The 13,840-nt window shown below is 37.5% G+C and overlaps 1 protein-coding gene across 1 annotated transcript in view; it reads left to right on the top strand.

Moving 5' to 3' along the window:
* Positions 1–13,840, top strand: part of LOC134285016 (homeobox protein 5-like) — a 231,767-nt gene that overhangs the window by 171,698 nt on the left and 46,229 nt on the right. The window lies entirely within an intron of this gene.

Raw genomic sequence — 13,840 nt, forward strand, 5'->3', positions numbered from 1 at the left:
CTTCAATCTGTTGCCTTCTTTATCCTCTGTCATCCATTCTCTAACTTACATTTTCCTCTATTCTTCTGTTTTGCTTTCCAACTGCTATGTGACGGGTGCCAATCGCACAGTGCGATCAATTGCCGTTCACTTAAGTAATTGGTATCCCTTTTTCTGAAGCACAACGCAAACGCGTTGCGCCTTGTCAGTCATTATTGTATTCCACCGTGAACACATTCTCTTTTCCATTTGAAGTAGAGCACAAAGGTAGCAACACTATCAGCTTGCCTCCGAGTTAGGTTTTTACGCTCCAGGCTTTACACTACACCTCACTACCCGGGGTGTATTCAACCTTCTTGTGTGTTTTCAAATGAGCACTTTTAGCTCCTTTCGATAAAAGATCTTTTTCAAATCTTCAACAATAGAAGTATTATTCACAATCTCCATAAGATATTCCTGGCAATCACCATTAGTTTGGCTTTCTACTTAGCTTCATCTTGATTGGAAAATAATTCGAAAGTGAGCTGTTCATGCTCATTTTAGTAATTTTCGAACTAAACTGCAGTAATATGACTTGGAGATTTGTTCTTAGTCATGGGGGGTTTTTGTGGGCCGAATTGCCTGAAATTTGAGCATATAACTCAGCTTGGTTGGGAAGGATTTGAGGCCAACTTTGAGATCTACAGGTTTAAAAAAAACCCATGACGAAGAGAACAAAGCTTCCGAAAATACGTTAGTTCCCCTATCAAAATTTTCAAGAAAATAAAACAGCGTAGAGCAAACTACTTTTCTTAAAGTGAAATTTTGCTTTACATACACCTTCTTGTGGAGCATAACTTGACGTTCAATATTTTCGTAATTTGATTTGGACAAAAACGAATTCACTTGAGGCAAGTTTTTCATTATTTCGACTTATCTCGAAGATTTTACTTTGACGTAGGACTACGCCTTACTACCGTAATTTCATTTTATTTTTTTATAAACAGCACGTTACTGGAAACAAGTTTCTACATTGCCAAAAAAACACCAATTTTCGTATCCTCAAAGCTGATTTTATGGTCTTGCTGTGTTTTACGAGAATCTACCATTTCCATTTTTACCCTTCTTACACCCATAAGAAGGGTATAAATATCGCTCGAAAAACCGACTTTCGATCCGAGGCCCGGAGGGCCGAGTCTCATATACCAATGAACTCAGCTCGACGAACTGAGCAAATGTCTGTATGTGTGTGTGTGTGTATGTGTGTATGTGTGTATGTGTGTGTGTGTGTATGTGCGTTACAAAAAAAAGTCACGCACGTTTCTCAGCCGTCTGTCAACCGATTTGAGTTCTCTTGGAAGCAAATGAAAGCTACTACATCCTAGTAGAACGCTATTGAATTTTTTTTCGATTGGACGTTTGGTTACCGAGATATCTCTCGAAGAGTACTTATGAGTCATACTTCTAAACTTTTTAAGATTTTTGACCAAGTGTATCATAATAAATATTTCGGCCGTTTGTCAATCGATTTAAGTTCTCTTGGCACCAAATGAAAGCTACAGCATCCTAGTAGATCACCCAGAAATTTTATTTCGATTGGACATTTGGTTACAGAGATATCCTTCGAAGAGTACTTAGGATTTATACAACTAAACCTTTTGAGATTTTTGACCAATTGTATCATAATAAATATCTTAGCCGTCTGTCAACCGATTTCGGTTATCCTGGCACCAAATGAAAGCTACAACATTCCAGAAGAACCCTATACAATTTCATTAGGATTGGACATTTGAATACCGAGATATCTTTCAATTAGTACTTGGGAGTAATACAGGTTAACTTTTTGAGAGATTTTGGACCAAGGGTACCATAATAAATATCTCAGCCATCTGTCAACCGATTTGGGTTCTCTTAGCACCAAATGAAAGCTACAATATCCTTGTATAAGGCCCTGAAATTTTATTTCGATTCGACATTTGATTACTGAGATATCTTACGAAGAGTATTTCAATAAATTCTTTTTACCCTTCTTACACCCATAAGAAGGGTATAAATATCGCTCGAAAAACCGACTTTCGATCCGAGGCCCGGAGGGCCGAGTCTCATATACCAATGAACTCAGCTCGACGAACTGAGCAAATGTCTGTATGTGTGTGTGTGTGTGTGTCAAGGGGGAGTCGCTGAGCACATCTTTACTTGTGCCAATTATTTTCAGTGTGCCAACGGGTGTTCAACTGTGCCTCAGTGTGCCCCGAAGTGCCACTGCTTTATGATTCAGATTTTGCTTGGCAACTACCAAGACAACCAACTGTTTGTTTTCATTTTGCAGGTCAAATGCACATGGTTGCCTAGATTTTTCACTCAAACTCAAGTGTCAAAATTGTGCCTCAGAGTGCCACGGTGTGCCACACAGCGTATAAGACGGTGTGCTTGGCACCTCTTGGCACAGTGTTCCAAGCGACTAGCTCCTTGGTGTGTGTATGTGTGTATGTGTGTATGTGTGTGTGTATGTGCGTTACAAAAAAAAGTCACGCACGTTTCTCAGCCGTCTCTCAACCGATTTGAGTTCTCTTGGAAGCAAATGAAAGCTACTACATCCTAGTAGAACGCTATTGAATTTTTTTTCGATTGGACGTTTGGTTACCGAGATATCTCTCGAAGAGTACTTATGAGTCATACTTCTAAACTTTTTAAGATTTTTGACCAAGTGTATCATAATAAATATTTTGACCGTTTGTAAATCGATTTGGGTTCTCTTGGCACCAAATGAAAGCTACAGCATCCTAGTAGATCGCCCAGAAATTTTATTTCGATTGGACATTTGGTTACAGAGATATCTTTCCAAGAGTACTTAGGATTTATACAACTAAACCTTTTGAGAATTTTGACCAAGAGTATCATAATAAATATCTTAGCCGTCTGTCAGCCGATTTCGGTTATCCTGACACCAAATAAAAGCTACAACATTCTAGTATAACCCTATACAATTTCATTAGGATTGGACATTTGGTTACCGAGATATCTTTCAAAGAGTACTTGGGAGTAATACAGGTTAACTTTTTGAGAGATTTTTGACCAAGGGTACCATAATAAATATCTCAGCCATCTGTCAACCGATTTTGGTTCTCTAAGCACCAAATGAAAGCTACAATATGCTTGTATAAGGCCCTGAAATTTTATTTCGATTCGACATTTGATTACTGAGATATCTTACGAAGAGTATTTCAATAAATTCTTTTTTTATTATATTCACTTGTTATCTTGCATTTGTTTTTGACCAGTCTATGGGAAATTATTTTTCAATAAATGATGCTGACCTCATACAAAGTGTATACTAGCAGGTTATTGTTTTCAACAAAATTATAAATAACAAATACACAGGAATTTTATGGAAACTAACAATATGTTAAATGAAAGCTTTGAAGAACCAGACAGCCAAAATAACTAGCTAATGCCAAAACTGATTAACTAAGTAGATATATCATTTTTGTCGTTTTTACACCATAACCATGAATACCAAGTACTTCGGAGCTAATTTAATTGACTGATTTAGACAAAGTGTATCTCGCTGATTTTCTTACCCATTTGTTAATCGATTCAAGATCTTTTAGCAGTTAATAAAAGATACAAAATTCCAGAATATGTAAGCTATTTTTTAAACATTCCATACAAGACTCTAGGAAGTGTCTGGCATTTCTGGTAGTTTAGTCCATGGTCCATGGTGCTAGTTTGGAAACCAATCCACTAGATGCCAAATCCACAATATTTTCTAAAACTTTTGGTCAATTCCACAAAACAAATATGTTAAACTAGCTGTACCCGGCAAACTTTGTCTTGCCTACTGCGTTTTTTGACGTTTTAAGTTTCTAGCCCAATTTCCCGGTCCCCGGTATGAAAGATCGATTTTCAAAAACTATCATTTTTTCCATGTTTTATGCCTCATAAACCTTCCTTGGGTGAAAACTAACAGATCAAAACTAAGACGACCAAAATCGGACCTTCCGTTCGCAAGTTATGCGCGGTCCCACGTATGCCACTGCATTTTTATATATATAGATACAAATAATACAACAATAATTTTAATAAGTGTAAGAAGGGTTCTGTTCACCATAGGTGGATTAAATCGGGTTTTTTTCTATAATTGTGTACTAGGAGGATGAAGTTTGGCTATGATCCGTAGAGATTGTATGCAGAGCCGAAAATAACGATCTGAAAAGTTGAACTGATAAATACATGAGCTACAACGCTCATTTGAATAATATTGCTCCAAAGACAGATCTTAGTATTTAAGCTAGGGTAAAATGGTTGTGATACTGACTGGAGCTAAAACAGCTCATTTGAATCTTTTTACCCTTCTTACACCCATAAGAAGGGTATAAATATCGCTCGAAAAACCGACTTTCGATCCGAGGCCCGGAGGGCCGAGTCTCATATACCAATGAACTCAGCTCGACGAACTGAGCAAATGCCTGTATGTGTGTGTGTGTGTATGTGTGTGTGTGTGTGTATGTGTGTATGTGTGTGTGTGTGTGTGTGTGTGTGTGTGTGTGTGTGTGTGTGTGTGTGTGTGTGTGTGTGTGTGTGTGTGTGTGTGTGTGTGTGTGTATGTGCGTTACAAAAAAAGTCACGCACGTTTCTCAGCCGTCTGTCAACCGATTTGAGTTCTTTTGGAAGCAAATGAAAGCTACTACATCCTAGTAGAACGCTATTGAATTTTTTTTCGATTGGACGTTTGGTTACCGAAATATCTCTCGAAGAGTACTTATGAGTCATACTTCTAAACTTTTTAAGACTGTTGACCAAGTGTATCATAATAAATATTTCGGCCGTTTGTCAATCGATTTAAGTTCTCTTGGCACCAAATGAAAGCTACAGCATCCTAGTAGATAACCCAGAAATTTTATTTCGATTGGACATTTGGTTTCCGAGATATCTTTCGAAGAGTACTTAGGATTTATACAACTAAACTTTTTGAGATTTTTGACCAATTCTATAATAATAAATATCGTCTGTCAACCGATTTCGGTTATCCTGGCACCAAATGAAAGCTACAACATTCTAGAAGAACCCTATACAATTTCATTAGGATTGGACATTTGATTACCGAGATATCTTTCAAAGAGTACTTGGGAGTAATACAGGTTAACTTTTTGAGAGATTTTGGACCAAGGGTACCATAATAAATATCTCAGCCATCTGTCAACCGATTTGGGTTCTCTAAGCACCAAATGGAAGCTACAATATCCTTGTATAAGGCCCTGAAATTTTATTTCGATTCGACATTTGATTACTGAGATATCTTACGAAGAGTATTTCAATAAATTATTTTTTATTATTATATTCACTTGTTATCTTGCATTAGTTTTTCACCAGTCTATGGGAAATTATTTTCGATAAATTATGCTGATCTCATACAAAGTGTATTCTGGCAGGTTATTGTTTTCAACAAAATTATAATTAACAAATAACAAATACACAGGAATTTTATGAAAACTAACCATATGTTAAATGAAAGCTTTGAATTTATATATTGTTGGAAAAATGCAAGAACCGGACAGCCAAAATAACTAATTAATGTCAAAACTGATTAACTTAGTAGATATATCATTTTTGTCCTTTTTACACAATAACCATGAATACCAAGTACTTCGGAGCTAATTTATTCGACTGATTAAGACATATTAGACAAAGTGCATCTCGCTTATTTTCTTATCCATTTGTTAATCGATTCAAGATTATTTGGCAGTTAACAAAAGATACAATATTCCAGAATATGTAAGCTATTTTTTAAACATTCCATAAAGATTCTAGGAGGTGTCTTGGCATTTATAGTAGTTTAGTCCATGGTCCATGATGCTATTTCGGAAACCAATCCACTAGATGCCAAATCCACAATATTTTCTAGAACTTTTGGTCAATTACACAAAATAAATATGTTACAAATAATACAACAATTATTTTAATAAGTGTAAGAAGGGTTCTGTTCACCATAGGTGGATTAAATCGGGTTTTTGATGAAAAGTTAGCTTAAAAAAGAGCTCAAGAGCTCATCAAATTATCTTCATGAAAGTTTCTTTCTGGTACAACTGATTGAAGTTCAGTTCAATTTTATTGAATTCTCCGCTGCAATCACTGGCTTATTGTTACAACTTATAACACAACGCTGCTGAGTTTCCCAAGCAACACGACTTGTTTCAAAGCCAGTACCAGCAACGTCAGTGCAATTTATTCACTGTTTGTATTAAGGACAACAGAACATAATTGCTTCTCCTTTGAAACGCAAAAAGCGCATATTCTAAATCGTTATGCAACTTGAGCTAAGGCGCTGTCCATAAACTACGTAGACTCAATTTTGGCAATCTCAGACCCCCCCCTCCCCCTCCGTAGACTTTTGTTCATACAAAATTTTTGAAATTTGTGTGGAGCGTAGACTTTGGCCAGATCCCCCCCTCCTCCCTTCCGAGTCTACGTAGTTTATGGACAGACCCTAAGGGGATTGATAAAAAAAAGAAAAAAAAATGTCCAGACTCGAACCATGGACACTAGGAGTATTAACCACTCACCTAACATACTAAACCAGAAGCTCTGTGAGAGATTTGCTGCTCAACGCACCATAAAAGCTACTGAAGTTACGCGTTACTTCATTGTATCTTCTTTGTCACAAGTTAGAAAGCTGTCAAAATGAAAAGACGCGCAAGTTTTCTGTAACACATTTGGAACCTAATCTGAACAAACAAACCACAGTAAGATGTTTCATGTGTGTTACATAGCACATTTAATGCAAGCTGACTGTATTGTCACTTGTGAAGAATATGTTAGCTCCGCCTCCATAAATCGATGTCAAATACGATGTTTTTTTGTAATTCCTATGAAACAAAGCTGCAACTTAACGATATTTGGAGTTTAAATGCAACTCAACTGACAAGATTGAAGTTGCGTGTGCTTTTATTGCAACTCTTTTAGACCAAAGCATAGAAAGCCACATTTTGGATGATGTTGCAGGTGCTGCTTGGGTTACAATCGGTATCATACTTTCCGTAATTTGACAACCAGAGCCAAGAACAAATTCGGCAGAGCCAGCTTTTTATTGCTATTATTATTGGCTTTATTAGGGACATGGGCTTTTTTTTTATTTATGTGTATTTTAACTTAACCCTCGAGCGATCGCGCTGTTGTATTTTGTACAACACGTTGAAAAAATCTCGCTTTTTGTATTCAGCGTTAGCGTGGTGCTGACGCAGGTAGTCAACCGCGCGAGTTACGGAAGGTTAAATGCTAATTCTACACTAGGGACATGGGCTGTTGTTGATGAACCGAATCAATCTCAGAGATTGTAACCGTCAGCCTCGCTAACTTCCCTTTTATAAAGTAAGATGGCTTAAGCGCCACTCCCGAGGGAGACCTTCTACCAAGTGTAGAGTAGCCCGACCGTTGAGACAAGATTTGAAGATATAACTTGGTCAATTTCCTTAAATTTGACGTAGGTCTATGCTCTAGGCTACGTCTTACTACCGTTAAGTCATTCCATCCTATTCCCAACAATAGGGCTTTCGGTTTTGATGGATAGCTGTCTTCCTCTATAGATTAACGGCTACGCAGTCTTAGGGTTCAAAAAACGAGTTTTATTATTCACCCGACGTTTCAACACGGGGATAGTGTCTTCCTCAGGGGGAAACTCGTTTTTGAACCCTAAGACTGCGTAGCCTAGATTAACGTAGACTGTAGAGTCAGGATTACAGTCGATTTCCAACAGCAATAGCGGTGTTCTTTTCGATAGTTCACCGATTTACAAATCATTCGTTTATTTTACGATTGGTATAAGATGGTGGCCCAAGTACCTAACACACTTGTAACAGAAATGGCACGGCTGCGCAGGTTTTTGTTGCGCAGAAATTACTGTGACTTTCTTTAAGCAAGTAAGTATTTATTTGTAAGAATTAAGTGATTGTGACTTCTGCCCAACAAAATCTATGCCGACGTGACAAGTGTGTTACTTGGGGGTTGTGAGGTTTGACAATGGTCATATTTAACTTCTGTAAAGTATAGAAGAATGGTGAAGATCAGATTAATATCATTTGAATCATTATGTTTCAGAGAAATCCTTTTAGATTTTAGGCAAGAATTTTTTAGAATCTAACACCGACAAGAGCTAAATTGGCTCATTTAAGTAATTCTTATAAACTTGAATGAGTGTCTCAATTAATAGAAAGCTACAGTGCTCAGTAGACTCTCTTTTGAACCGTACAACTGATTTTGAGGAATACTGGTAATGTTTAGACAGTCGTTCTCCGGTTCCCGTTAGCCCGCATTTCTATATTGCATGTCTCTTCTTTGAATCGTGGATAAATTTTAGAATGATTATAAATGTGAGGGAATAGTGCGCAATTTTACAAATTTGGTACATCTAATTTTTGGTATTTCTAAGAGTTAAAATAAGAGACTATTACTGTTAAAAAAGAGCATTGAAAATCGCTTCCTGAGCAACATTGAACTGAGAATCAGATCAGGATTTCAATATAACTCAAATGAGCTCTGGAGCTCTTTGGGGAACTTTCCATCTCATTATCATCTATTAGAGCATTTACTCCAATGCAATATGCTTTTTCAACTCTACTCAGCACCATTATTACACTGCTTTAGAAGTGAGTTTCAAGTATTATCAGTAGCAGATTCATACTGTCCATGTTGCTTTGCAGCTCATTTTTTTTAATTTGATCAGCAAAGTACTCCATTGCTGGATGAAAGTGCGACAGTGCTGAATACAAAGCTAATGGTCCATCATTTTGTAAATTGACGATTTAGTCACAATGAAAAGGCTTATTTGATTTTTATCATAGGGTATTTTAACCAATAGTGGACCCCTTAGTAGCTGAAAATTGTTCTGATCGTTAAAACAGTATGATATTCCAATTAAATTGCCCCTGTCAACGTTTGCACAGTAAGTTCTATGTCTTTCCTGCACATTGCACACAAAAACCTTACCAAACCACCCTATATTTCCCATAAAATAATCATTTCAAATCTGGCTCAAATTATTCTATAGTGGTCCCCCCGGGGTCCACTATAGGATTGTTGGGGTCCACTATAGGATAAATCGTATTCTCTTACCATGTTAAAACGGAGACAATAGTGGACCCCCTTGGATTTAACCAATAGTGGTCCCCCAGATTTGTTTACATTTACAAATTTGTTCAAAAAATCAAATTATTGCTTTCCAGCGTAGCTCCACCACTTGTAACTACTGGCTAGGAACATGATCCATCGTCTCCCGGTGGAAGTTCACCGGTAAAAACAGATTTAAGCAGGAAAATTAGGAAAAATATAAGGGGGTCCACTATAGGTAAGGGGTCCACTATTGGCTAAAATACCCTAGATTCAGTTTTTGACGGATGTGTTAAAATATTGAAATCGATGGTCAGTTTACTCAACTATAGTGTTGTGTAGTTTAAGTTTCATAATAACTCAAATGAGCTGTGATGCTTCTCTTGAAACTGTTTCCCATCTTTATTTTCTTCTTCTTCTTCTTCTTCTTCTTCTAGGCATAACGACCCCTACAGATATGGAGCCTGCTTTTTAGCTTAGTGTTCTTTAAGCACCTCCACAGTTATTACCTGAGAGCTTATTTTGCAAATGCAATTGTATATCTTATGGCATACACGAAAATACTGTATGCCCAAGGAAGTCAAGGAAATTTCAATTACAAAAAGCTTCTGGATCGACCGGGAATCGAACCTGTCACCTGTAGCATTCATTGGTCATGCTGGATACCTTCGAATTGCAATAGAAACATTTGCGAACAATAACAGTAGGCATATGGTTCTGAGTTCAAGTTCAAAGGAGAGAAGAGATAAGAGTTCCGTACTGGTACTGCTTGATAACTATTCAAATGTGCTATGAAGCACATTTCCTGCTCATCATCTGGAATGAGAATAAAGTCTTACAGCTCAAATGAACATTGTATCTGAGCTGAGAATGAGATTTTCATTATACATTTTCTCGAGTTTAGATTTGTTCCGTTCTTGTTCCAAAATAGCTCAAACGAGCTCTGGAGCTCTTTGCGGAGCTTTCCTTCCCGGTTCCATCTACCAAGACTCACTAAAATGAACTTCCGCAGCTCCGCTCAGCGTCAGACTCACACCGTTTATTAAGTGTAAGTTTAAAACTACTATTACATCCGAAGTACTGTACAACAGATTCATACAGTTCATCCTGCACCTTGTTTGAAATGAACTTTGCAGTTCAATTTTGTATTAAATCAACAATGTTATTTATTACTGGATGAAAGCTCGAAGAGCTAATTGCAAAGCTTTTTTTTGTTTATTGACGATTCAGCGACAATGACAAGGTATCTGATTCTAGCCATTTTTGCCTCATTTCTCGAAGGTTTAAGGATACGAACAATTTCGACTCGATAGAGCAAGGCGTATTCCTATGTCAAAATGATAAAATCGTTTAGGTCATTTCAATAGCAGTATATTCGATGGAAAACAATCGTCCGGATAAACAACATGAACAGGAATTCTGATGATTTTCTCGCAATATTTCTCTTTCCACAACACTATTCTCTATCTAGATTGCCTCAGATGAGCCATTTAAGCTCCACGCTGCATTTGATTATCCAGGCTTTGCTCACTTGCAAAAAGAGGCAGATAACCCAAATCAGGGTCATTAGCCTGTGAATTTTCAAGATTAGTGCTCTTGATCGTGAGAAGAGGTTCAAGACAGCTATTGTGGCAGTCATATTTGTGTTCTCTGACGTTTCATTTTCAATATTAGTCTTTGACGTAGGAATACGCATTTTAATAGTGATTTCATTTCATTTTTCACTAGCAGTACGTTGCACAGTGGTTCCAGGCCCATATGAGGGCGGCCATAAATATGAGTTTATCGAGTTTTATGATGAAACCGCTAAATTTGATGCATATTTGCATTCCAAATGCGTTTTTGTATTGTTTATTAAAAATGGGCTCAATCGAGTTTTTGGCCTTACGGAGCAGAAATTCATTATTTTATAGTTTTGGTTACCAACTGATTTGGATATACTAATATTAGTTTGGGCGGTCCGCGATAGTCAAAACTGCTCAACAATAGTGAAACCCACATAATGTAATGGAAAAAGAGGGTGAAAGTTGGAAAAAAGTGTTCCGTGCAATGCAATGCCGGAGGTATTTGTTAGTTTTTGAGCAAATTAAAAATACGACACTTAAGTGACTACTACCAATCTGGTCGCAAACGGTCGCAGCTAAATTTGCCAGTAAACCATTTTTCAAGATTATAGGGAAGTTTTATAGAAGAACGTCCGAAGGAGTCGGAAGGAGTAACATTTTTTTCGGCTTGTTTGAAATTTTCTGTGGAAAAAGCATCTAATTCAGTCACACTTATTCAAATAAAATGATAAAGAATGGCATCTAAATTTGTGATAAACATCGATTTCAACTATGTAAGAATCGATATAGAGATCGATATAAGATCGATATATCACTATATTAATATAGTGATAAATGCATAGGACTGAAATTAGAAAAAATTCAAATAAAATATCTACTCAAGAACATCTACTTTCATGAGCTCTGCGGAAAAGTTTCGGCATACATTTGATAAAAGTAATGATTGTCCCTAGTTATTAAAGCATTAAACTTGATGTTTCCGCAATGATATCACAGTTTCATTGAGGTCAAATTTTTGGATTAATGACCTATGGCGGAACCACTGTGCGTTGTTGGAAATAAAACATTGCTAATCAATGTTCGTATCAATACAGCTGATTAGGTCATAAAGGTCTTAATACATTGTATTAGAACATACCATTTGGAAGCATCCAGAAATGACGTAGCATTTTAGGTTGATTTTTGACACCTCCTTTGCCCATTGTAGCCTATGTTTCCACACCAAATACATGTTTTGTTGATTTGTAGCAAAATCATAGACTTCCCCTTCCCCCTGTTCTCTATCTATGATTACTTGTATGTGTTTACTCAGCTGTTTTTGATGTTGAACCCAGTTTTACTCACAATAATATTCATACCTACTGTTCATGTTCCAAAATAATTGAAAAGAGCATTATAGCTCATCTTTGAATCGGATCGCTGACGTTCGCTATTACTTTGAAGTTCGTCGCAGAATCTCAGCGATTTCTTTTTGATAATAGTTTCAAATGTGCACTGTCAGACAGATATAACCGGAACAAGTCGATTCTGCTCTTGACCTTAATCAAACAAAGGCTACTGGAATGAGCTCTGTAGCTCATTCTGGAATCAAATATGACGGAGGAAAGTGTAGTCCTACGTCAATATGTCAAAACAGCCAGAGTAATTTAAAATGTGATAAATATGTAGAATTAGTTTTATATTTTGGTATGTTAGATTTGTATATGTTAAATTCTGTCTTCTTGTCTTCGATCTGTTGAAAAGAAATTGATTTACTTTGGGATATCGGACTGCTTTCGTTCTATTTTTGCACCCATTAAGCCATCACATTTTTACCCGATTCAGGTCACGTCCCAGCTCAACATTACTTGGCAAATATTCAATTTATCAAACTAGCGTAGTTGTACTCGATCCCATTTCCGCCAATCCACCACCTTCACCAACCCACCAATCACTCGGAGTTCTCGAGTTTCTCGTCGACGATGACGTTACGAGAACCAGGTCACTGACTGACTGCACCACCTCTTCTAGGTGGCTGAATGTTCTCTCGCTCCGTTTTAACACAGTTGGCTGCATTTTCTAATCGATTTCCCGTTCCCGTCGTCGTCCCGGTGATGTGTTTCATGATTTCAGCAAAATGAGTTTCCCAGTCAAACTCCGCGCTTGCATCCAGTCACAGAAGTTCCTACAGTGGGTGTTTGTTGATTGGAACATGATTACGTTTCGATCGAAACTCGATCACTGCAGCGTCAATTGATGAGCTGTTGACGTCCAACTGACTGTCAATTGACGTTGATTGACTTCGCGGTGTTCATTCATGTTCATCCGGTTCAGCCGTTATCAGTCGTTGGACCGCCATCTGTCAATCGGATTAAGGACAGACTTGTTAGAATCCCAAAATGTCCGCCACAATAGCCGACTTTGGCACCTACTCACGATTTTAAGCGCACTAATCCCTTTGTAAACAAAACCAGCACACCTGATCTTCTTAATTAAAGCTTATTACAAGTGAGCATGCACAGAATAAACAAATGCACTGTTGATTGAAGCTTCCTTCTAGAGATTTGTGCGTCTGAAGTTCTCATGCACTGTTGAAGCGGGATTTCAAGACGTTTGTCCTTAACCGAACGAGATAAAACGAACTGCTCAGTGAACCTTCAAAGTTCATTGATTGTCAGTTGACGAGTGTTTGAGACGTCAACTGACGTTTCACTTATCGAACATCCACTGTTTGTAGTTTGTTTGCAATAAAACGCTTTTCATCTTCTTTCCACTAGTTGGGCACCAACTGGCAAACATATTTCCTACACGGAGAGACGAAACTACCCAAAAGTGAGTTCTTTCCACCCAACTTCGGGGTTGCGTGCGTCAAGCCAATTTTGAGTTGATGGAATCGATGTTTTTGTTGGGTTGTTTCCGCTTGCTTCCATGTGAAAAAAATACCTAATTTTAAGTTTTTTCCACCCAACCGAAATTTTGACTAGGTTGTATTCACTCAAATTTGAGTACTGTGCTAGAAACTCAGTTTTGGCTTGACGCACGGAACTGCAAAAGTTGGGGTGTTTCTCTCTTCACTCTCTGACAACAATAGAAAGAGCGCATGAAAAGGGAGATGAAAAAGAACTCAAAATTGAGTTTAAAAGTACCTAATTTTGAGTTTTTCAGTTTCTCCGTGACGGAACTACATTCGTTCGTTCATCGATCGATCCAAATGGACGCCGCGCCAAATTGCGTGA

This window comes from Aedes albopictus, chromosome 1 (genome assembly GCF_035046485.1).
Source record: "Aedes albopictus strain Foshan chromosome 1, AalbF5, whole genome shotgun sequence".
Taxonomy (NCBI): Eukaryota; Metazoa; Arthropoda; class Insecta; order Diptera; family Culicidae; genus Aedes; species Aedes albopictus.